Here is a 26542-nt window from a genome sequence, read left to right as displayed (position 1 = left end):
AGTTACATGGGATCTGTTCATACATCTTCCCCAGCAGCTGGGGCATCTCCACCCTCGGCGTTTTTGCTGTCAGTGACTTGAGCTCTGTGTTTTGAGACCAGTTTAATAAGTTCTTTCCTGAGGAGTTCTGGGGAACCTCGAATCTTTAGTCTCTGAGACAATAGCTGGAGTTAGAAGCTTGGAGTTGGGAACTTCCTTCCAGAGTTTGTCACGTGTTGCTTTGTCAAACAAGACAAACCAGGTTATTGAGCTTGTCCCGGACTTTGCCTTTGGAACACTTATTTCTGGCCTTGCCACCACATTTGTTCACTAGGTCTTCATCTTTTTTGGCCGACTTTCAGGCATCTTTCTTCTCCTTGTCATCCTTGGGTGCAAGAGTGAAGCTAGGAGAGCAGCGGCCGCCCCTGTGGCCTCACGAAGACGTCGGACAAAAAAAGAAGCGGAGAAGTTGATCTTTGTCTCTGGTAGACATTATACAAGGGAGTCTGCATTCTGGAAGGGTCGATATGATGGGCCTTCACTCATTGGACAAATATTCATTGAGCCCCTTCTGTGTAGCAGGCATAGTTCTAGGCTGGAGGTTATAGTAAATAACAAGACAGAAACTCCTGCTTCCTGGAGCGTCCTTCTACTAACGACTAATTTCTTCCTGGCTAATTTTTTCTCCACTGACTCGCTGCTATCATAGACTCTTTTAAGATATAAGAACAGTATCAAGTGTCCACAGGAAAGTTCTCTTTTTGGGTTGTGGATGCACACCGGCTTTGCCCACTTTGTATGCAGCAAATACTCAGAGTTGACTCCTTTTCTTGTGTCTTGGGTGTGTCTCTGAACCTCAGAGCCCTCCCTGCTGGGATCCTCTGACCACAGCTCACCCTGGACAGCTTTGTTTTTCCCTCTGTCTGACATTTTCCCCTTCAGTCCTTGCTTTTTGGGGATCTATGTCATAGTATTTCTTTACTGGGGACCCTGCCTGGTGGTCTTCTTCTTCTTTTTTTTTTTTTTAAGTTTTTGTTTATTTATTTGACAGGCAGTGAGGCAGGCGGTGGGGTGGGGAAGCAGGCTCCCTGCTGAGCAGAGAGGCTGATGCGGGGCTCCATCCCAGGACCCTGAGATCATGACCTGAGCCAAAGGCAGAGGCTTAACCCACCGAGCCACCCAGGTGCCCCTTCAATGTTCTTTTAGGAAGGGAAACTGTCCATGCTTCCCAAGTGAAGCATTCTGTCATGTGGTAGCAGGCCATCTGATATTTCTTAGGTTGGGAACACTAGTAAATTGTGACTTCCAACACTGGGACAATATAATAAGCTTTCAAAGTGCCCTTGAGTTTCCTTTCTGTGGAAGGGAAAGAGGTAGGACTCACTCCCGTTCTCCTCAGTCAGTGTGTTACCAGACACTTTTGTGCCCACTGAATCAGTAAAGGGTCAAATACTTCTGTGCTGCTTCCTTGGAAATTTGCATTTTGGTTTACATCTTCCTGTGTATCTGATATTTATCATCTGAGGCCTGAACTAAAAACTCTTCTTTTAATATCCAGTTACACATACTTTTCAAATATAAAAGTTTATTTGTATTCTCTCTCAGGAGGGCTTTCCTAGGGGTAGCATCGCTGCTTTTGAATTTCAACGCTTGGCTAAATTACTTCGTCTTGGCCCAGATGTGCAGAGAAAATGGGAACTTTTTATTACTCTGTTACCTGATCTGGCCTTCTCTGCTTCCAGGAGAGTAGAGAAGGGACCGCTACAAAGTCAAGGAAAAGAAACAGTGCAACAGAATTAAATTGTATCTTTAGGTAAAAAGGAGGGGGCTCTTGGGTTTTTCTTCCTATGTGCTCTCCTTCAAGAGGTCATGTGAGTGTATGGGGGAGAAAGTGAGACATTGGGTAGAAGGAGAGAGGGGTCTTTAGGTCTGTATGGAGCCCGTGGAATTCTCATTTCTTCCTGTGGCTGCTATTAACATGATCAGGACAAGTGATTATGGAGATGGGAGTAGTTTTGTCTGTCTAAGGAGAGAGCCTGGACGTATCTCTTTCTTCGGATCCCAGTACTCTTTCAGTATCCATGTATCCCTTAGCATTTATATTTCCCCTCCTAGGTCGCAGAAAATGTGGGGTTCACTGCCTCCCTTTTGGAATCCTTCATGAATCTAATACGGCCAAAGGTGGTTGTTACTGCTTCCTCCCCAACTTTTGGCTTGGATCTTCAGGGTGTGTCTCCTCATGGTTGCTACCCTTGGGCAGTGTCAGGTCCACGTTCTGAGCAAGGAGAGTGGGGGAGGCAGAGCGAAGAAAGGGGCACACCTGCTAGGTCTTTACAATTGTTTTTTGTTTATAGAGGCAATATGAACTTTTACAGAACTCCCATCGGCAAACCTATTTACATCTCCTTGCGGCAAAAAGTGCCACATGGTGACCCTTCTCTGAAATGTAGCTGGGAGCTGGGGACAAATGAAGGTTGGCGGGGACACCGACAGGACCCACACAAGTATTAAGTCACAGCTCAGATAGCTGTTTTTGCACCTGAAACCCAACCCTGAAAGTGCCCTCTACTATATATCTGAAAAAAAAAATCGTGTTTCAGGCTAATGAAACTAATAATTGAACTTTCTAGAGGGGGAAGTTCATACGTACTTGAGGGGGTCCTGATGTTCCTGATGTTCGTTGGCTTTCCTTTTGTTGTGAAAGACCGCATACAGAAGGTACTATGTCTCAGATTCGGATTGAAGAAATACTCAGAATATGAATCTTGTGGTATTGCTGGAAGAAAAAGAAGAACAAGGCACCAGCAAGCATCTTGAAAGACACAACGGGGATTTATTTTGCCTTCTGTTCATGTGTGTGCCCTTTAATTTTTTCATTCTTCAGGCACAGTGGAGGCAACCCCAAATTAAAGCAGCTCATGCCGTGCAGCATGTGATGATTAAGTCTTATCTGGCTGTTCTGGAGATGGACAGATAACAGTTGTTGCAGAAACCCTTTTGTGGTATGTGAAAAGACAACTGTCACAGAGAATGCTGTAACTCCCCCATGTTACAAGATAAAGTTAAATTAGATCAGCTGAGGTCCTTTGCAGGTAGTGATCCCTTTAATAGTATTTGAAATGTGTTGACTGAACGGAAATAGAGTGTCCTAAGTGAAGTTTCATTATCCATGGGAGCCAGTTGTAAATAGCACAGTGTCGTGATGTATGTTTAGTTAATTTCATGTTCTTTTGAAGCTGCTCTTCAGTAGCTTAAAATGCTTATTACCACCAAACATTGTGCATTAGCACACAAGAGCCTAGAGAAAACACCACTTACCCTTTGGTAGCGGACAAATAGATAATAGCGGAAGATAGGAATTAATTATCTTTATGCAGATGTCACATCAGCCTGCAAAAGAATGGGATTATTTATGCTTTGGAAAAAAATATCATGTTGTTTTTATGAAGATGCAGAGCAGGCAGATAGCTGCTAAGGAATAAATTATTTGAATGGATATTAACTCAGTGGCTTATTCAGAGCATCTAGGAATACAGTACACAGTTTTTAACCTCCCTTCTCCCTTTTAAATTCAAGAAGTACTGCAAAATGCTTCAGCCTTCTGAATTAGGAACTGTGGCAGAATGACGGGTTTCTTTTGTCCTGTTCTTTACATGGGCAGTCTGTTTGCTTGTCGGCCCTTATTCAAGGCGCTGATCTTAAATTGTAATACTTATTGGGCCTGGCTATGGAGAAAGCAGTGTTTGCCTGTCTTACTGTGCTACTGAAAGTGTTATGGAATATATTTAAGGATTCTTAAATAGAGATTCTTCATTTGTGCTATAAGTTTCTTCTAGTGATAAAAAGAGCTTTTGTAGCTATTAGAAAAAGGTATGGGACACTAGAGTTTTGGAATAACTAAGGACTCTACGTGCATTTGTAAAATTCTTTCTCACTTGCTCAGTTATTTAGCTCTTGATTTGTATCTAGTATTTTTGTGTTGAAGCAACCAATATCATCAACATTTTATCCATCTGTCTAATAAAGTATTTAAAATAGTTGCTTTGAGGTAGGTACACTGAATTTCTATCTCATCTTGAGTTTCTAAGGCTCAATTGATAGTATTTGGCACCATGTGTGTTTTTGTCTAATGGGTGGTAGATTGTTGATCAGTATTATGGGACACATCATTTTTCAGCACTTTCATGTGTCATGGGGATATAAAAATGGCCATGACTTCCAGCTTTGTGAAGGGGAGAGACACACATGCGCACATGAACAGACACCGCATGTCATAGGCAGACTTCTAAAGATGGCTCCCCTAGGTTCCCCTCTCCTGGCTATTCAGTCCAACATGAATGTAAGTGTTATAGTGAAGGGATTTTTTGGATGTAATTAAAGTCCCAAATCAGTAGACCTTAAAATATGGAGATTATGCAAATGGGCCTGACTCCAAAAGTTGAAACTTTTAAAAGGAGAGAGTTTTCTTTGACAGTGGCTGAAGAGGAAGTCAGAGAGCTTCCAAGCCTGACAGGGACTCTCCTTACAATGCCATGGCTGGTTTGAAGATGGAAGGGGCCATGTAAGAAGGAACTTTCTAGAAGCTCCTTGCTGACAGCCAGCAAGATCATGGTGATTTCAATCTCAAAGTAGCAAGGAGACAGGAGTAGTCCAGCAACCAGACTAAGCATGGAAGTGAATTCTTGCCTAGAACCTCCAGATAAGAAGGCAGGGTAGCCATCACCTTGACTTTGGTTTTGTATGAGATTCTAAGCAGAGAACCTAGCTGAGACCAGCTGAGTCATGCTGAACTTCTGACCTGCAGAACTGTGAGCTAATAAAGTTGTCTTGCTGTAGACCTGTACATTTGGGGTAATTTATTTTGTAACAATAGGAAACGAATACACACATACAGATAAGGTGGTTATTTTTCTATGCCAGGAGATGGTAGAGACCCTTCTTCATCAATTCTAGTTTAAGGACCTACTTTCTCCCCCGTCCCCCAAAAGAGGTGAATAACATTAACAGAATTTTAGATTTACCATTAATATCCTAATTGTATACCTGAGAAAATAGAGGTCTAGAAGAGTTAAGCTTTTTGTCAAGGGTTCTGGTATGTGGTAGCGGCGGAGCTGGGATAGGAGCCTGGATCCTTATTCAGGTTTCAGTGTTGTTTCCGTGTATCTCTCAGTGGTGCGTATGGAGTTTAAGCTTTAAATGGGAACCAAAGTGTAAAGCTAAGTCATGGCAATTTCTCTGTGATAATGCCAAATGCCAGGAAGAAAATGAGTGGAGAAGAAAGGTACTTTCAAGAGAGCATGATTATTCTTTATCTAAAGATTCTAAAGCATGGAATACTGTGACTGGTTTGTTAACCAGTATACAGTCTTGACACTTTCAGTGGAATATTACTCCCTTCTAAGTTGACCCATGGCTGAGTTCTCACAAGGATTCTGCTGTTGTCTCCAATATTATTATAATAGGTTATTTCTTTTTAACTTCAGACACATCTAGCCCTTTCTTTTGAGCATCCTTACTGATAGAGCTATTTGACCCCCTTAAAATAAATAAATAAATAAATATATATATATATATATATATGCGCATGCCTGGCACGTATTTTGTGCTTAAGCATACTTTGTTTTTCAAAATGTTATTTTGTAGGTAGGTAAGTGATAAGATGAAAAGCATAGCTTCTTGTTTTATTTGAACCTGAGGAATAGGATGCCCCAGTGAATCCCACTCTTTGCTTGTTTCATAGTAATTCTGTGTAGAGCCTCTGTGGTGTTGGCCTGGAGTGTGTCGGCTGTGGAGGAGGTGGAGTGTGAGCTTCTCTATTTTCGTATCTTCCTTTCCTGCCCAGAGGTCCTGTGTTACCATGGAATCACTCTCATTTCTCTTGAGTGTGACAAACTTTTTTTTTTTTTATTGAGATCTATATGACATACAACACTATGCACGTTTAAGGTATGCAGCATACTGCTCTGATGTATTTACAGCGCAATATGATTGCCCTTGTAGCCTTAGCCGATGCCTCCATCATGTCACATAATTACCGTTTCTTTTAACGTTGGGAACAATTAAGATCAGCCAAACTCTTTCATCTTGGACTTGGTTCAGCTTTAGAAACTATTATCCATTCATTTGTATCCACAAAGCGAGAAAACAAAATCCTTGTCTTTCATGATTTATATTCCAGTGAGAGAGACCGATGACGTACCTTTTTTTTTTTTTTTTTGCTTATGACAGTCTACCTGCTTGGCTTCTCACACTTGAGTCTAAAAATGTGGCTACAGCTCCACCTTGTAGCCTTGATGCTTTCTTTGTGTTGTGGCTGAACTCCTGCAGTTGAGGCCTCAGCACAAAGAACACACTGTCTCCGTGCCTCTTGGTCCCAGGTGGGCTCCGTTTCTCTAGATCTCCCGCAGCCTTCCGGAGCAGGTATAAGCAGAAGCAAGTCTAGTGCCTCAGGAAGTTGGATTAAGATTGTGATAACAGATCGAAGCTATTTATTTTAAAGCAGTTTTTAAAGATGGACAAGGGAATAGTTCTCACAGAAAAACAAGACAGTGGGCCAATTCAGATGTGTGTGAAGGCACATCGTACACTTCATTTTTTTTTTTCATCATTTTCGTCATTCATTTCATTCGCTCAAATTGTGAAGTGCCTCCTAAGTTGTCTATCACTGAGCCCTAAAAGTTAAACCCATGTTTTTTTTAAATTTTTTAAAAATTTCTTTTCAATGTACCAGATTTCATTGTTTATGCACCACACCCATGTTCCATGCAATACGTGTCCTCCACAATACCCACTACCAGGCTCACTCAACCTCCCACTCCCCTCCCCTCCAAAACCCTCAGTTAGTTCCTCAGAGTCTACAGTCTCTCATGGTTCATCTCCCCCTCCAATTTCCCCCAACTCACTTCTCCTCTCCATCTCCCAATGTCCTCCATATTATTCCTTATGCTCCACAAATAAGTGAAACCATATGATACTTGACTCTCTCTGCTTGACTTATTTCACTCAGCACAATCTCTTCAGTCCCGTCCATGTTGCTACAAAAGTTGGGTATTCATCGTTTCTGATGGAGGCATAATACTCCATAGTGTATATGGACCACATCTTCCTTATCCATTCATCTGTTGAAGGGCATCTTGGTTCTTTCCACAGTTTGGCACCAGTGGCCATTGCTGCTATGAACATTGGGGTACAGATGGCCCTTCTTTTCACTACATCTGTATCTTTGGGGTAAATACACAGTAGTGCAATTGCAGGGTCATAGGGAAGCTCTATTTTTAATTTTTTAAGGATTCTCCACACTGTTTTCCAAAGTTTAAACCCATATTTTAAACAAAGAATGACTGATGTTAGGTACTTCCTGTAATGCTGACCAATCAGGCAGGCAAATGTTGGAAACCAGCATGTGTGGTTGACATGAAAGAGCCAGACGGACCTTGACATCTTTTCCTTATGTTTTTGAGGGTGACTAGAAACAACATTGGGTTTACCATTTCTTTCTTTCTTGTCCCCCCCAGATTTACTTGTTTATTTGAGAGAGAACATGCGTGCATGCATACGTGAGTGGGGGGAAGGGCAGTGGGAAAGAATCTGAAGCAGGGTCCCCACTGTGGGGCTGGGGGGTACACCTCACAACCCTGAGATTATGACCTGACTGGAAATGAAGAGTCAAGACTTAACTGACTGAGCCATCCAGGCCCCCCAGGATTTATCATTTCTTAAAGGAGTTTAAAAATCTTGGCATTCTTCATTCTCCCCACCTACCACTGCCAGTGAATAGAGATTATATCAGAGATAATATAAAGTTAATAATTTTGTAATAATAGATGATATATAGAGTTTTCTTTAACCTAAGGCTAAGTGCTTGATATAAATTAGCTCATTTATTTCACACAACAGTCCTGTGAGATAATTATAGCTAGCATCAGTCCTGTGAAATAATAATAACTATTATCAATTCCATGTCTTCAAGTGCATCCTTGTTTCTGACACCTCACAAAGGGCTTCATAAGTATTTTTTTCTAGTTCTTTAGCACCACCTTCTAAGGTATTATCCTGCCAGCATGTAATCTCTACAAGGACAGTGACTTTGTTTATTTGTTTTCTTCTTCTGGGTTAAATCCTGGGTTATAGCACCAAGCACCACCATGGTACATGTACGCTTAGTAAATAAGTAGATAATGAATGAACAAATTCCAAATTCTTCAGTGAGGAAACTGTTAAAAAGAAGTTAAATAACTTCTTCAAGGTCAAATGGTGAAGCTGGAATTTACACCAAGATAAGTGTGACTTAAGAGCCTGTGATTTCTCCTTTTTTTTTAATTTAAAAAAAATTTAAGTTTTTATTTAAATTCAGTTAACATACTGTAGAATATTAGTTTCAGGTGTAGAATTTAGTGATTCATCAGTTACTTGACAATACCTGGTGCTCATCACGATGAGTACCCTCCTTCATACCCATCACCCATTTAACCCATTCCCCTGCCTACCTCCCCTCTGGCGACTGTCATTTCTCTGTAGTTAAGAATCAGTTTCACAGTTTGTCTCTTTTTTCCCCCCACTATGTACATTTGTTTTGTTTTTTAAATTACAGATATGAGTGAAATCATATGGTATTTGTCTTCCTCTGACTTGCTTTGCTTAGCATGTTACTCTCTAGCTCCATCCATGTCACTGCAAATGACAAGATTTCATTCTTTTTGATGGCTGAGTAATATTTTGTTATATATTTGTATATATAATATATACACACATACATATATATATACACACACACCTATACACACATACATATATTTATTCTTTTTGATGGCTGAGTAATATTCCATTACACACCCCCCCCCACACACACATTTTTTTTTTATATATATACACATACATATATCCATATCTTTAGCCATTCATTAGTCGATAGACATTTGGGCTCCTTCCGTAATTTGGCTATTGTTAATAATGTTGCTGTAAATGAGTATTTTTGCACCCTTTAGGTAAATACCTACTAGTGCAATTGCTGTGTCATAGGGTAGTGCTATTTTTTTAAAAAAATATTTCATTTATTTATTTGACAGAAATCACAAGTAGGCAGAGAGGCAGGCAGAGAGAGAGGAGGAAGCAGGCTCCCTGCAGAGCAGAGAGCCCGATGCGGGACTCGATCCCAGGACTCTGGGATCATGACCTGAGCCGAAGGCAGAGGCTTTAACCCACTGAGTCACCCAGAGGCCCCAGGGTAGTGCTATTTTTAACTTTTTGAGGAACCTCCATACTTTTTCCAAGGTGGCTGCACCAGTTTGCATTCCCAGCAACAGTGTAAGAGGGTTCCCCTTTGCATCCTTGCGAACACCTGTTGTTTCCCGTGTTGTTAATTTTAGCCGTTCTGACTGGTGTGAGGTGATACCTCATTGTAGTTTTGATTTGTATTTCCTCGATGATGAGTGATGTTGAGCATCTTTTCATGTGTCTGTTAGCCAGAGCCTGTAATTTCTACCTATGAGCTATAAGAATTATGCTTTTTGTTAACAAATTTTTGCAGTAATGTTAAATTTAGAGGCTGAATGATGTATAATTCTAGGTTTCTGAAATAGTAAGTAAGTTTCTTTTGGAAACTGTTCAAAAAGTTATTTTGAACTGTTGTAAATTATTTCTTAGTGGAAAAGCTATAGGTTAGAATGGCTAATCTTGAGGAAATCATACATAATGTGAGTATTGCTTATTTATGGGAAAATATGAATGTACATGCATATATATATGAATATATATGGATATATTCATATACATGAAAATATGTGGGTGCGGATGAATACATTAAATTCTGTGACACATTCAATAACATTTTTAGTCCTTTTAAAGAAGGAAAAGTTAGAAGTATGGTTTTAGCAAATTTGCCAGTGTTTACTATTTTATAAAGTATAATACATAACTAAAAGATGGATTTCCATAATTTATTGATACTAGCTTCTACTATTACTATTTTGTAATGCTTTTCTCTTTTCCCTTTTACAAAGAATACCTGGGGTCACCTGGGTGGGTCAGTCGTTAAGGGTCTTTGGCTCAGGTCATGATCCCAGGATCCTGGGATCGAGCCCTGCTTCTGGCTCCCTCCTCAGCGGGAAGCCTGCTTTTCCCTCTCCCACTCCGCCTGCTTGTGTTCCCTGTCTCTCTGTGTCTCTCTCTGTCAAATAAATGAATAAATAAATAAGTCTTGCAACAAAGAATATCTGGAATTATGAACATGTTTTTTGTATGGAGTCAGACTGTGGTTTTGATCCTTACATATTTAGGGTGTTTCCAGGAAAATGTTTGTGTTAAAAGGGGTGAATAGAATTCCAAGCTATTTCAAAAAGGATTGCACCAGTTTCCACTGTCTCCAGAGTGTTTTGAACATGTGCTTTATTCCAACTGGTATTATTGGTTATTAGTTTTCAAAATCACTGTAATTTTTATAGGAGAAAAAGGGCATTCCATTTTAATTTGCAGTCTTTTTTTTTTTTTTATAAAGGTGAACATTTTTACAGAAGAATATTAAATAGATACACTCCCCCATAGACTATCCATTTCTTCATTTATTGGCAGGTTATGTTTTGTGTTCTCTGTAGTTGGTTATAAGAATCTTATGGCTGAGATTATCTTGAGTCACTAATATGCAAGCTGTTTATATTATGGTGAGCACAAAATTGGGAGCAGCTAGCCACTCTTTTGCTATATTGACTTAAAGAATTCATAAAAACCAACGACTACATCCCACAAATTTATTTTAAATTAGGACTCTATGCCTCCGTAATATCAGCATATACCTTAGTAGAAATTAGACAACATTTGGGATTAGAACTTTAAAGAAAATAGAGATTATAATACAGTTCTGCTTGAAATTGTAGCAATGAACTTTGTGAATAATAACCTAAGACTTTGGGGGGTTTGTATTAGCAATACGTTGTGACATGTCTCCTCTGTCTTCTCTTTATTCCTACTCATAGCCGTGCTGTGAGGAGGCGTAATGGCTTTGAAATCTCCCACATCAGGTGTTACTGTCTTGCTGTCATTAGGCACCAGGCTCCAGTCACCTACATCAATTGTGCCTGCTGTCCTTGAGGGCTGCCACACTGAGAGTTTCTCTCTTTGGGTCTTTTCATCATCTTTTTGAATGAGCACTGCTCTCTTAAGCCTACAGGATAGAGGCCTACACCTTGTTGACCTCCTGGCTTTTCATTTACTTTAAAGAAGCAGTCAGGCGATACCAGATAGAGAGTTGGTCCTGTCAGCTGCTTATCTTGTCTACTCTTCACTCTTGCCCTCCTACACTCAGGAGCCAAGTAACTCTCTGTAGATCAACTGTGTAAAGTTGATTTTTTTTTTAGAAAAAAATGTACAGAGAGGAAATCATTTGTTGTTGCAGTCTTTTTTTTTTTTTTGTAAGATTTATTTATTTATCTGAAGGAAAGAACATGAGAGAGAGAGAAAGTATGAGAGGAGGCAGGTTCTGAGGGAGAGGAAGTCTTAAGCAGACTCTATGTTGAGCGCAGAGCCCCACGAGGGGCTCGATCTCAGAACCCCGAGATCATGACCTGAGCCGAAACTGAGTCCGTTGGTTAACTGACTTCGCCACCCAGGCTGCCCGTTGCTGCAGTCTTAATACTGTGATGCCACTTTGCTCACTGAAAACAAAACAGCTTAAAAAAAACCAACAAAGGAAGAAGTTTTTGTAAAAACAAGATTGACCACATGTAAACATCCTTTCAGTGATTTCTTGTATGTGGCTTTATGGTGTGGAGGGCTTGAAGTTTATAAGTAAATGCAGTGTTTTTATAATAAGGGTTTATAACTATTTTTTCATATTGACCAGTGTTTTCTGTATTGTGTGGCTTAATCGTGTTGACTGGAGAGATCTGACTAGCAAAACAGTTATTCATTTCTGTTTGTTGAATCGAGACAGATCTATTAAAAAAAAGAAAACTTCAAAAGCGCGTTTCTTTCAACGAAGGTAGGAAAACTTTACACACAACTTCTGAAAATGTAGGTCTCTCTTGTGAAATAGCCGAAGGCATACTAAATTCTCTGGGAGACCCAATTGATTAATGTGTAAAGCTGTTTAAATTTTCAAAGATCTTCTAAAATGCATTTCTGGTTTTTTGATTCAAAAGTTAATTGATTTCAAATGTCAGCCCATGTCTTATGGTGATGAAAGTGGTTGGCCCTCCTAGGGAAATACAGGTAAAAAATAAATTGTACTCTGTTAATTAGAAAAGCTCAATGGAGTTAGAGCCGTCATTGAGCAGATTCTCTAGAGTATGAGTAGGTTATATTTTGCCACATATTGGGACATTCTGGGGTCCTCGTTACCTCTATGAAGGGACAAGTGGGGATGTCACCAGAATCAGGAGACTGAGATTTATGCCTGGGAATCCATCTGTTTTTCTAGAAGGTATCCCAAAGGAATGACATTTGCTCTTTTATTATTCTGCCTTTTGTTTATCAGAAATGAGTTGAGAGAAGATGGAGAAATTAAGGCATTTCTTAGAGAATAATAATCAAGAGTAACTGAGTTTTTTTAAATGTGCTTTGTTCTAAGTGCCTTCTAGAAACAAATATTCCATCATTGATTTTTCTCACTAGTAGTTTAATTCACTGTGTTAAGAAAACTGCAAAAGAACTCACTCGGGGTGCTAGGCTTAAAAATTTTGTATTATAAGAAGTAGATAGTTCTTACTTAAAATAATAGGCTCTGCTAATTTATTGATGGAACAAATCTTTGCAAATTAAATGTTTAGTTTATACTTATTTATTTATTCATTTAATTTATTTTTTTATTGGTTGGGGGGAGAGGCAGAGAGAGAATCTTAAGCAGACCCCACACCCAGTGGGGAGCCCAATGCGGGGCTTGATCTCACCACCCTGAGAGCATGACCTGAGCCAAAATCAAAGTCAGACACTTAACTGGCTGAGCCACCCAGGCGCCCCTAGATTATACTTTTTGAAAAGTACCGCAGGTGAGTCACTTCATGCAATAGTGTATCATTTTGGAATGTGAAAAAGCAATCCTGAATTTACATGGCCTGGAAATTGGGTTTTCTCATATTTGATATCAAAGTCCAGGACAGTTGCTTTCATGTTCTTGTCAACAGGTGCATTTGAGAATATGTTAAATGAGCTACAGAAAGCATTTGCAACAAAGGTGTCGTGTGAGGCATAATTATCTTCCAAGTATTCTCCATGAGCAGCTTTCACAAGTGAAAATTTCCTCAAAATGGAGTTCACAGTCTAAGTTCATCGGCATACTATTGTACTCAGAATGCCTGCCAGCATTCCAACTGGCAGTCAGTTTGAGTGAGAAGTTCTTCAGATTCCTTGGTGTTGCAGGCACATGTCTTTAAATTCTGATTGCCGGGCACCTTATTACAGAAGAGGCACTGGACAGGTGAGCTGAAACAAAACAGAAGTGTGTTTTTCCTTTGTTATTTTAAGGTATTGAGTGGTAGTTGATTGTGGTTATCTTGTTGCTTGTGCTTCTCCAGCATCAGTTCCCCTTCTCTTATCCTTACAGTATCTGGAATTTCATTTGGGAAAAGTTTTCTCCCATATTCTCAGTCTGTGTAGTTTGGGACAGGTGCTGTAACGGATGAGGGACCCATTCGTACCCACCCAGTAGATGGTTAAGTAACTAAGATTGGTCAAATGAGACCAATTATTACATTTTTGTTGTTGTTGTTGGAATTATTGGAAAGGAATCTAACATTGAAATGTGTACTGTCCCCGTACCCCACCCCCCCAATCCCTCACCCTCCTAACCCCCCCCGGCCAGCATTTCTTAGCTACTAGTAAGCAAGAGAGCCTGCTCATGGTGGGAGCTCTCATCATTGCTGAGACAAAGGCCAGGCGTGGGCTGGAAATGCAGAATCCTGACATCTAGTCAGTATACACCATCAGTTGTATGAGGCAATGCATTCTTCTTTGTGTAAACCAGTTTGAGTTGGTTTCTGTTATTTGTGACTTTAATGGACCCAATTGACATACTCTTAATGCTTTAAGATTGGATCCACCTTCATCCTTAAAGCTAACTTTATTGTATGTACTACTGCTTTCTTTGCTCAGTTTAATTTAAAAATAATAATAATTTTTTTTTCCCAGTTAAAAAGTAAATACTAGGGGAACCTTGGTGGCTCATTGGGTTAAGCCTCTGCCTTCAGCTCAGGTCATGATCTCAGGGTCCTGGGATTGAGCCCCGCATCGGGCTCTTTGCTCAACAGGAAGCCTGTTTCCCCCTTCTCTCTCTGCCTGCCTCTCTGCCTACCTGTGATCTCTCTCTCTGTCATATAAATAAATAAAAATCTTAAAAAAAAAAGAAAATAAAAAGTAAATACTAAATGTGAAGTGGTATAATAGAGCAGACATACCTCTATTACAGAACTTTCTCATCTGTGCTCACAAGTGAGGTTAGGCAGCCCTTGTCTAGTAGGAGTAAAAGTTACAGTAGCTTATAAAATGAGTTGAGGGAGCATGCATTGTACACTTTATCGGTCTTAGAATTTTTTTCCATTTAAATGAATTTTTAATTTTTAAAAAAAATTTATTTCTCAGTATTCCAAGTTTCATTGTTTATGCACCACAGCCAGGGCTCCATGAAGTATGTGCCCTCCGCAATACCCACCACCAGGCTCACCCATTCCGCCCCCCCCCCCCCCCCGAAAACCCTCAGTTTATTTCTCAGAGTCCACAGTGTCTCACATGAAAAAATGTTCATCATCATTAGCCATCATCATTAGCCATCAGGGAGATTATATGTCAGTTATACCCAAGTGGAACTGAAATTTAAAAAAAAAATGGAGTTGAGAGAGCATTTCCTCTTTTTCTATTCTGTGAAAGAATTTGTATACGATTAGAGTTATGTGTTCTTTGAATGTGTGGTGACATTATCTTTAAAACTATCTAGTCATAGGCTATTATTTCCTTGTATTTTCCTTGGGTTTGGTTTGTTTTTCTCACTTCTTAGGTTGGATGCTTAGGATATTCTCTTTATTAATAAAAGCATGTCAGGTTAGAAAAAAAAAAAATCAGTAACCCTAACCCCCCAATACCACTCCCACATATATTTTCCTGAGTAGGAACGTCAGGACTTTGTAGAAATAGGAAGTACTTCCAAGGACAGGTAAGTCCTTGCTTAGTAGAGTAGCCAGTTACTAGAGTCTGTGTCAGGGAGTGGAGGGGAAAGCACACATTTTCTTTGGGAAAGAGGAGGCGGGGCGTGCTTGGGAATAATCTTCCTGCCAGTAAAGCTTCGTGAGGAGTTCACCTCACTGATGTGGCTTCGAGGCTTTGGCAGGTATTACTGCTTCCAGATTTGGTCACAGCATGGGACAAAGGAATATACAGACCTCCTTCCTGCCTTGGGATAATTAGCGTCAGCGTAGTATCCTGAGCAGTGATAGGATATAAACAAAGTAAGCAGATAGAGAATCGGGAGAGATTTGGCTTTGGGGAGTTATTTAACAGTAATCACCAGCTCTGTTGAATGTGGAGGCATTTGTGGATTTTGACAGCATTTTCTTTGGGCTCGGCAGCCTTTCCTTTTTTTTTTTAAAGGAGTCTACCACACAGTGGAAGTGATGGCCCTGCTGGTTGTGTACACAGATGGGCGACTGCCAGTCCAAGTATCCCACTGCTCCAGGAGCATTCCCCCAAATGGCTCTCCCTGAGCCCTTTGCCTCCAGGGCCTTTTTCTTTCTGTGAAGAAAATTCGAATCAGTGTGCTAGTGGTGATTATAAAAATACTGCAATTTCAAAAGTACTTTAGGCCTCTTGTCTTTTTTAGTCCGGTTTCTTTTCCTAAAACAAAACCCTGATTTCCAGGGATACAAAGAAAATACGTGACAAACCCCAAATATTCTCACTTCGGGCTTGGCTTACATGTGTAGGTAGCCTTAACTTTGTTTAACGTGGATATGTTCCTGTAAAGCTGAAAATGAGTGACTCCTATTTTCAACATAGTTGGAAGTGTTTGCAGTTTAAATAATCCACTGGGACTCTATTAGGAAGCAAACGAGAGCCTCCTCCAGTGATCTTTGGGACATTCTTATTAGCGAAGTATTCCTATATTATTTGTCATGATGTGCTTTGTTCATTTGGTTCTAAGTGGAAATAAATACCGTCTCATTTGTGTAATTGCTTTCTCTTGCAATTTGCTCAGGAACAAAGTCTCTTTAAAATATTAACATATGATTAAATGAACTTGAATATTTACAGAGTTTTCCATATAAACGGCCTTACCTTCTTTATAGCAACCTCGAGGGTCCAGCAGTTCATTACTGTTCTGCTCATCGTCCGTTCATTGAAAAGCAGTTGGAGACTCTATACGGGTTAGGAAAATGCACTTCATGTTTTAGTGCAGTGCTTAGTCTCCCAATTCCTTCAGTTAGAAGGTTACTCTCAAAAACACAAGGATATTTGTTAATGATTTGTCAGTCCACTCTTTGACAACAGGTAGGTAAGTTTTTCTTTGTCTTTTGGGAACATCTCAAAATCACATGCAAATGCAATCCAAAAGGCACCGTCTTGCAAAGGGTGTGGGATTCCATGAAGTGAGTGCAAGTGGCTGGGTAAGATATGAGTTAGCACATAAACCTGTGGACAAATGGGGTATGACAGGATTGGATCAGGCAATTATCACCATGATAATGACAAAAAGGCCCTTCACAAGCATATGATTGAAATATCAAAGGATTAGCTGAGACTCTTAGGAAGATCAAACTTTTTGACTATGTTGGCAGAAATAGTGTTTGTTTGAAGATTTTACTGCAATGTGAAGGCGTGGATGATGTCGTTATCACTTACCACTTTAATAATACAAATTTTTTTTTTTTTAAAGATTTTATTTACTTTTGACAGGCAGAGATCACAAGTAGGCAGAGAGGCAGGCAGAGAGGGGGAAGCAGGCTCCCCGCTGTGCAGAGAGCCCGATGCGGGGCTCGATCCCAGGACCCTGGGATCATGACCTGAGCCGAAGGCAGCGGCTTAACCCACTGAGCCAACCAGGCGCCCCTAATAATACAAATTTTACATTATTTTATACTTACAAAAGAATATGAGTAAAATATAATTATGTAAGTACTTCTCCCAAATCCCATATTTCTGCTATCACCAAGAAAATAACCATGCAGAATTTTGTGTTTATTATTCCACTGTTTTTTTTTTGAAAGTAGTTTTACCATGTATTTATTTATATTTGTCTGGTTTTGAACTTTGTTGATCTCTATAAAGGTTTTTGTCATTTCCTTTTAAGAAACCAATATAATGTTTTAAAATTCATTCTTGTGATATGTAGCTCGATTTTAATATTTACACTGTTTTATACTATTCTAAAACATTACTGACATTACCAAGATTTGATATGGATCCATAGGAATTCTTACGTATAAGATCCGTAGGAAATCTTATATATAGGAGTGTAGCTTGGAATAAAACTTTGAAAAAGAATTTGGCATTAACTTACGTAGCTGTTTTTACAGTTTCCTCTCTAGGCATAGATCCTAAATCTAGAATGATAGATTTGAATTATTAATTTTATGAAATTATCTATGACAGAGTCCATTTTATAAGTGTAGTATAGAAGGTTGGATGTGTGAAAGTAAAGCTATGGAGTAATTATTTTCCATTCAAACAGCAGTTTAAATTTAAAGCATATGGGGTGCCTGGTTGGCTCAGTGGGTTAAAGCCTCTGCCTTCAGCTCAGGTCATGATCCCAAGGTCCCTGGGATCAAGCCCCGCATTGAGCTCTCTGCTCAGCAGGGAGCCTGCTTCCCCTCCTCTCTCTCTGCCTGCCTCTCTGCCTACTTGTGATCTCTGTCAAATAAATAAACAAAATCTAAAATAAATAAATAAATAAATAAATAAACTCAAAGCATATTATTCTTTATAATAAGAAAAGGTTGGAACAATAATAAAAACCCTGAAGATACCATAAAGTGATTTTGGTTACTTTAGTATTATTTGGTATGTGCCTGGTAGAGCTTCCCATTTCTTAAATATTTAACATGAACTTGAAAATCATTATGTATGATGTCACTCTAGGAGGCACTGCGGCCATAAGGGAAGAATCCTGGATTGAGTGTCAAGAATTGGGATCTGTACAATACTACTCCATCCCCTGAGTCTTAATTTGGTCTTAACCTCGGAACATCAGTTTCATCACTGTAAAACAGAGCTGATGACATTAGTCTTGCTTCCATAGTGGTATGTCAATTAAGTGAAATAGAAAATGGGAACATTCTTTCCAATTGTAAAATGCTGTATAAGCTGAGTGTTTACTATTATTATCATCATCATATCATTATTGTTGTTTGGAAGAACCCTACTTAGTAGGCAAATCCAGATCGCATCTTTTTTTTTTTTTTAAGATTTTATTTATTAATTTGAGAGAGAGAGAGAGGGAGAATGAAAGTGGAGAAGATCAGAGGGAGAAGCAGACTCCCCATGGAGCTGGGAGCCCGATGTGGCACTTGATCCCGGGACTCCGGGATCATGACCTGAGCCGAAGGCAGCCAACTGAGGACCCAGGCGGCCCCCCAGATTGCATCTTTTAAACATTTTTTCAAGAGAATATGTCTCAGTGCCCTAGTATATATTAAAACAGCTTTTTAAAAAGAATGCCTTGAGCTCTGCTGGATATCTAAACTTGTTTTTATTTTCTTACATAAAATAACCAAGAGCTGTTCTAAGAATTTAAAGTAACTTTTCTTTCTTCAAATGGCTTGACTAAAATCTATCTTAGAAGAGAGATAAGATTCTAATTGTAAATTTTGAATACTTCCTTTGCTCTTTATGGAAAAATTCCCAAGAATGATACAAAAGCACTTTTATGTGAGGAGGATAAAATGTAACATTGAGGTCTTGATCCCCTATGTGGGTAGCTATCTGATGTGATTACGATGTAAGCACCAAGTTCTAGCTTGAGTCCTGACAAAATTCTAATACTTGATTGATACATTATAAACTTTGTTAATAATGATTTGAAAACTTTGCTTTGTGAAAGGCTGGAAATGTAAAAAGTTAAAAAAAATAAAGTAATGTACAGTTTCTCCAAGCTCCGGTAACATATAGAAGCTGCGCCCTTTTTTTGATAACAGCCCAAAAACTAGTTTGTAAACTGCCAATAATTTATAAATATCAACTCAAGTTAATGCTTAGATGAATCAATGCCTATAGATTAGAAATCTGGGAGTTAATATATAAAGTGATTTGGATAAATGTGATTATATTTAAACCTTTGAAATTCTTCTAAGCTAAATGCAAACAGAATTATCTGAAAAGATTTTGGGTTACCTCAGTAACCTAAGTTTTAGAGAAGTGTATCTAAAATAACTTTTTGATGAATAGTGATGCCATTGGATTATTTCCTGTATTTTTTTTCCTTTCCTCACTTTAATTTCTTCATTATTCAAGTCACACTATTAGTTTGTCCCAAGTCAGACTCAGAATTAGGAAAGGCAAACTAACCAAGTAAATTTGGGAAGTGACTACTTTATATGAAGAAAATAGCTGGGTTGCTTTCTAAATTCTTATTTAAAAATGTGTAGTCAGCATTACTGAGGGACTCTCATTTAGTTGAATCTCTCCCAAGATACTTGTGGCATCTTCCTAGCAAGATTTCTGATAGTTATTTGGCTATACCTTTCTATTTACAACTACTGTAAAAGAACAACACAACAATAACAACAACAACCCCAAAAACCAAAAACACCAAACCAAAGTCAAATGTGTACATATTCCCAGATGTTTATTTGATGACTCTTTTCTTAGCTTTAGGGGGGAATATTAAATCATCTACTAAAACTGTTCCTTACTAGGTATTAGGTTGTCCTGTGGCTCAGGCTTCTTGGAGAGTCTTTAGTGGGAAATTGGGAGTTAGAAGTGAAATGTTCACCTATAGAAAGGGACCTCTTGGCTTGAGGATGCAGTAAACAGTAAGGAGCAAGGGTTTTGTCTCGAGCAGATGACTTCAGTGTTTATCCTTCCCACTCAGCAGCACTGTGATCTTAACCAGGTTTGTTAACTTCTCTGAGTTTCCATTGAAAATATGAGTATATTTTTCTTTGTACTGATGTGAAAGGGGATACTGATACAATGTGCTTCCCTCTCTGCCTGGCATGGCATGTTGCTTGGTAATGGTAAATGGTTTGTTGCTAAAATGAGGGGAAGCCTGATCAGGTAGGAGCAGTTGCAGGGTGGCCAGGATTGGGATGAGTACAGTGTTGCTTGAAATGGAGATGGCTCAACAGTAAGACATATGCCATCCAAGCTGTGGCCTCCGAGATTCTGGTAACTGTTAGCTTGAATTCCTTTTCTACATATGGCGGAGTTCTCTGTGACCTTCCTGTCTTTAGGGATTCATAGAAAACTCACGTTTCCCCCGGCACTGCCAACTCTAATTTCTGCTCTTGCTGAGTTCTGGATGGGTCTCTTTTACACAGTATGTCTGCTTGTGATGTCTCTTTTCCCCTCCCTGGGACCCTTCTTGGCTACAATGACCTCATCATTTACCAGAGCACCACTGATGTTAGCGCTGGATATCTGGATGTTGATGAGGGTTTTATGTAAGCCAGCGGTTTGCGATACAATACAGCAACAACTTAGAGTGGATCCTTAGAAACCTCAGCCTTAAAAATCCCCTCCATTATTATTGCTCTGGGGAATGTTCATCAATTGCTTCTTTCTGTCTCTACTCTGGTTCCAGCCCTCTGCCACATCACTGGGCATCTTCTCTCTCGTGTTTACCTCACTGGGGCCCATTCTCTCAAATGCTTCTGCAGTTCTCCAGAGCTGTTAAAGCATTTTGTCCTGGAGCATCGTGGGCCTTACTACATACCTAACACCAACCTGGTCTGGTCACTTAACCTCTTTCCCCCTTCCCTGTCAGTCAAGGCATTATTTCCTTTGATAAGTCTTGGGAGATTGAGTGTAAGGATGAAGAAGAGGGAATCACAATGAGTCCAGGATTTCTAGACTAGGAAATGAGAAGAGTATTGCCTGCAATGCACATGGGGTAATTGGTGAAGGAAATGGACATGGTGATGTAGGGAACATTATCTGAACATTCGGGAACTCTTTGCCATGTTTGGCACTTACATCAGGCGAGTTGTAGAAGAATTATCTTTATAAGAAGTAGGCTAACAGATGCAACTGTGGAAGGGCAGAAAGCCGGAAAACCCACTCCCTGTTAATTGTGGTTCCTCCTCCGAGGAGGAAATGAAGTACAGGAACTTAGTTGAAACAATATAGCTTGTGATCAGTCACTGCGCAGTTGTTTGTCTGTTCTTCCGGGCTTAGGGAAGGATCATCACAGGGGGAGGCACTGAATCAACACCATCTTCTATCTTAAGGACATTTAGTTGATGAAAAACAGGAAATTGATTGAGACACAGTAACTTAGTTCATTGGGATCCTTCCCAGGAATGGGAGAGTGCAGACGTAGATAAGGGTACACATTTGTTAGGATGTTCCAGAAAGCCCACAGTGGAGAATGTGCAGCCTGAAGGCGGAAGGAGGGGACTAGCTCAAATGTGACGCATACTCAGCCTTGTGATGTTGGAAATAGGTAGAAGGTTGGAACGTTTTCAGCATCAGCATTGAAAGCCCAGACACAGAGAAACTTCTAAGGCTTTATGATCCAAAGCTGCAAGAGGCTTTGAACTCTAAGCTGTCACAGAATTCTAGGCCAGTAGAGCCTGGGCCAGGACCTGAAGCTGGCTTGCCTTGGCTGATGCTGCTGTATGCATCTTAAGGAAGTCCCACCCCAAAGAATCCTTGTGTAGTGACAGCTAAGGGATGTGCAGGCACACTGAGGTCTTGAATATTTGTGTTTTCAATTAAAAATCTTGTTGATGATCTATTCCTTTTTTCTTAATGCTCCTTTTTAAATAAACAGTTTCCTTCTTCCTTTTCTCTCATTCTTTTTGTTTTTTGACAAATACTTCTTGCACCCTGGTTAACTGATCAGGATGACAAGATGGTGAGTACGATGACAGGACACCTATTTTAGGGAGCTAATATTCTTTCTGGGGGAGGGAGAAAAGCTAAAAATATCTGACATCATAACTGGCACAGACTGAATCTTAAATCACATTTATTGAATGCATGATTAAATAATGTGACACAAATAGGTGTTATGAGTACGGCAAAGTGTGGCCTTTCAACAATGTGTCCTTGAGTGTTTACACCCCTTGAAAAAACTCTTTTCACTGATGTTTTCCTGGGGTTTTGTGAGAGAGCAGAGGTAAATACATGTTTTTCACTTGGCTATCTTTGACAGCCTCCATTAAAAAAAATGTAGTTATTCATTTGTTTTCTGCCTTCACATATTGGTGGAAAGAATTACACTAATAATTACCCTGTAACTAAATGAATATTGCACCTGAGAATAAAACCAACATAGGTGTAGGGTGATATATTTAATATACTGCTAGAGTCTATTTGCCAGTAGTTTATTTTTGTACTTGTTTTACCATTGGACTGTGGTTTTCTTTTTTTAAGCTGTATTTGTCAGGATTATGCTAGTATCATAAAATCATTTGGGGAGCTTTTATGTTCTCTGATACGTTTTATATGACATAAGTATCTGTCCCTTGGGTTTGTATGACTTTAATCTGTGTAACGATACTGGCCTGGCTCTCTTACAAGGTATTTCATTGACAACTTTTTATTGCTTTGTGGCTATTGATCTGTTCAGTTTTTTTTTTTTTTCTTTAATCAATTTTTTTTTCCTGGAAAGTAAATTACATCTCTGTGTCTTTAAAATTTATTAGGACAAAGTGGTGCCTAGTGTTTTCATATAACTTGAAAAATCTTGGCATGTTTTTGTGTCTCCTCCTTATTGAGTTCTTTTATCTGCCTGCCTGTCTGTCTTTAATAGACTTGAGCTGAGTATGAGACAGTTTTTCAAATTCTCAAAATGTCCTCAGACCACAGGTGTCTGAACCACTGGGGTACTAGTTTAGAGCTGACCGTTCTGGACATATTCCCCTGTAGCCAAGTCAGTATGTTTTTAATAATTTCCCTAAGTAATCTGTAGATGCAGGAAATGTTGAGAACTAGTGATGTAGAGGGTTCTATCTTTGATATACTTTTAGTTTATAACACATACGGTTAGATGTGTTAATCAGTTCTTTAGTTTTTTTTTTCTGTCTTATAATCAATTTCTGACTTGATCTTTATAGCTTTGTTTTTTTTCTTATTATATTTCTGACTATGTAGTTGAATGCTTACTAACTTTTTCTACCTTGTAGTGCTTGGAAATGAAAACATTTTGTTAGAAATTTGTCTCTCATTACTATTTGCAGCAAAGCATGGGTGTTAATTTTATCATGGTTTTCTAATGTTCTACATTTCTACCTTCAACTTATTTTTATTATTTGATAAAGTAGTGTTTCACTTGCGATTTTTTTTTTCACATTTAAAATTTATCATTTCAATTTGCTGTGATAAAAGAAAGCTTCCTTTTAAACGTGTGCTGGAGGATTAGTTTTCAAAGTACTCCTTAACAATGAAAGGTGTACCGTTTTTATTTTTTTTTTAAGATTTTGTTTCTTTTCTTTTCTTTTTTTTTTTTTAAGATTTTTATCTATTTATACGACAGACAGAGATCACAAGTAGGCAGAGAGGCAGGCAGAGAGAGAGGGAGAAGCAGGCTTCCAGCTGCACAGAGAGCCCGACATGGGGCTCAACCCCAGGACCCCAAGACCATGACCCAAGCCAAAGGCAGAGGCTCAACCCATTGAGTCACCCAGGTGCCCCAGGTTTTATTTATTTTCAAGGGAGAGCACGAGAGGGGGGAGGGTCAGAGAGAGACGCAGACACCCTTTTGAGAAGGGAACCCGTTAAGGGGCTTGATCCCAGGACTCCTGACCGAGCCTAAGGCAGTCAGTCGCTTAACTAAGTGAGCCACCCAGGTTCCCCAAAAGGTTTACCTGTTATAGAGTGTAGATCTTATACATTCATTAAAGTAGCCATATCAATTGTATATTCAAATTCTCTGAATATCCATTTCTTTTGCCTATTTAAATGAACAAAAACTGAGAGCTTTTTTTCCCACCCTGCTAGGTTTCTACATTCTCTTTTATTGTATGTGTTTAGTACTTTATGTTTTGTTACTTGCATCCTCCCTAATTTGCAGATTTTCTGGTTACAGTCTAAGGAGAACACCTACAGCACCGATTTTCATGTGCTCTAATGTCAGATGTAGATACTCTTTTCACAGTCCTTACCTTTGTTCATAGAATAGATTGCATATGTGTGTTTTTCTCTTCCTCCTCCCTTTCTCCCATACCTACAAGCCCCCCACTTTATCTGTGTGTGTGCACATGTGTATCTTTACATGTATCTTTTCATTCTGAGACACTGTCTTTAAATACTCATTTTTAAGTGATTTCAGAGGAATGTATTTTTTGGGTTCCTTTTTGGTTCTAACAAGTTTTGATGGAGCCATTAACATATTTTCATATTCATTATTGATATAAGAAAAGATACATTGATATCCTCTTTTAGAACTGACAGTATTTACTCAGTTTTACTTCCTTTTACTCTTCTCCATTTCTTTTGGCATATTATTACTGTTTTTATGTTTTCATATATTTATATTCTTTAGAAATTACTTGTGCCTTTTGCATTCCCTTTTATGGCAGCATTTATAGTAGCTATTTTTTTTTAACTTTTCTATTTGCTCTGCATGTGTCTGAATGCTGCCTTTATATACAAATATGTAAGGACCCTTGCCTGTCACTCTTCTATTGTTTTCAGTCACAAATGAACAACTCCTGAGAGTCTGTTACTCTTGAGTTGAAATACTACGTCCTTGGCTTTTTGGAAAATCTGAAGTCAGTTTGATATTTTCCTCCTTTGTAGTTTTTACATTTTTCTGTCTTGATGTGTTAGGATTTTTTAAAAATTCTTACACTTCAAAGATGATCTAGGATGTAGCTAGGCTTTGGTCAATTTTCATTACTTTGCCAGGTACTGAGTGTTACCTTGTTCCTTCAGCTTTTAATCAGCCTGTGGAAGTTTCTTCCCTACAAATGTTCGATTTTTTTTTTCCTTGTCATCTTTTCTCTTTTAAGGTTACGTATGGATTGGTTTCTGCTCTTTCTACTGCCTACCTTACTTTTCCTTCTCCATCTGATTCTTTTTTTTTTTTCTTCTTTTCCGTGGAATGGAAGAAGTTTGTTTACTGCCAATTGATTCTGCTGTTTATTTTGTCTTCCTGAGGATTTAAATTCTGTTGTTGAAAATTCAGCTTCAGTAAACTGTTTCCTGAAAAAAAAAACCAGCTACCTTTAAATCTTGCTCCTTCCTCAATTCGTCCTTCCCTGCTTTTTACAAAATCTTATGCTGTTTTCTCAGATCTTGTATTTCATAGAGGCCATGTTTTCTCAAGTTGTAGTAAGAATACAAAGGTGAGAGTTTGTTTCCTGAAATCTTTAAATAAGTTTTCTTCATTTCTTTTGTGTGTTTTATTTATTTATTTTTAAAGATTTTATTCATTTGACGGAGAGAGAAATCACAAATAGTCAGAGAAGCAGGCGAGGGGTCAGGGGTGGGCGGGGCGGGGAGCAGACTCCCTGCTGAGCGGAGAGCCTGACTTGATCCCAGGACCCTGAGATCATGACCTGAGCCCAAGGCAGAGGCTTAACCCACTGAGCCACCCAGGCGCCCACATATTTTTTATGTTTTAAAGTGTGTGTGTGTGTGCGCGTGTGTGTGTGTTTATTTATTCTGCTAAGTCATCTTCACAAATGGAGAGGTCTGTTCAGAACTGGAGTTCATCTTAAAACTTTACAGGATTAACTTGAGGCTCCTTCTCTTAGAACTTGTGCTGGAGAGCTAGTTGGTAAAAATCAACACGGTCAGTGGAAGGTCCTAGAAGTTAGGCAGAGAGGAAGATGGAGCTCTACAGATGGGCAGAGGAGTTTTATGTCTGCTGTCTTCCCTTCTGCCATTTAGTGTATCTGTGGGGACAGAATTCACACTTGGGTCTGTGTTTTTGCTTTGATCTCAGAGCCAGGTTTGTGCTATGGCTGTGTCCAACCCTCTTTCTGGTACTTCAGCTTGGAATAGAGAAAGAACCCTAGCACACTTGTATTTTTGCATGTCATAAACATTTTGTGACTATTATGCCTTCTAACACAGCTGCTCTGAGTTAAGCTAAATAGTGTGTGCCCAATATCCCATGGCCTGTCCACACTTCCAGCTCCTAACTCTGCAAATTAAGATGTGTTAGTGGAATTCTGCCAAACATGGTTTGTTTGCTTCCCACAATACTGGGTAGTTTTCTGGAGGTGTGGCTGCTTTTTTGAGGCCCTTAATGTCTTTTTAATTAGGTTCCATATGCAACATATCCAGGATAAATTCCTCAACATTTCTGGCATCTTGAGGGGGATGCTTCCTTACTTTACGGTATTAATGCAGGATTTTCTGCAGTTGTATATTTATTGGTCATTAGAGTTGAGGTTCTGAGAGTCTATGTATAGTTTTTTGTCTAGGATCCAAACCACTTGAGAGAGAGTAAGGCATCAATGGAGATCATATTGCCGAA

General features: G+C 39.2%; 1 protein-coding gene and 1 pseudogene across 1 annotated transcript in view; one reads left to right on the top strand and one right to left on the bottom strand.

The window, feature by feature from the left end:
* Positions 1-26542, top strand: part of TMTC2 (transmembrane O-mannosyltransferase targeting cadherins 2) — a 422846-nt gene that overhangs the window by 51073 nt on the left and 345231 nt on the right. The gene's annotated exons all lie outside the window — the stretch shown is intronic.
* LOC116866358 lies at positions 18-16281 on the bottom strand (annotated as a pseudogene).

This window comes from Lontra canadensis, unplaced genomic scaffold (genome assembly GCF_010015895.1).
Source record: "Lontra canadensis isolate GAN:19392208 unplaced genomic scaffold, GSC_riverotter_1.0 scaffold9, whole genome shotgun sequence".
In the NCBI taxonomy this organism is placed as follows: domain Eukaryota; kingdom Metazoa; phylum Chordata; class Mammalia; order Carnivora; family Mustelidae; genus Lontra; species Lontra canadensis.
Note: the sequence above shows the minus strand (reverse complement) of the source record. Positions and strands in the feature narration are given on the sequence as shown.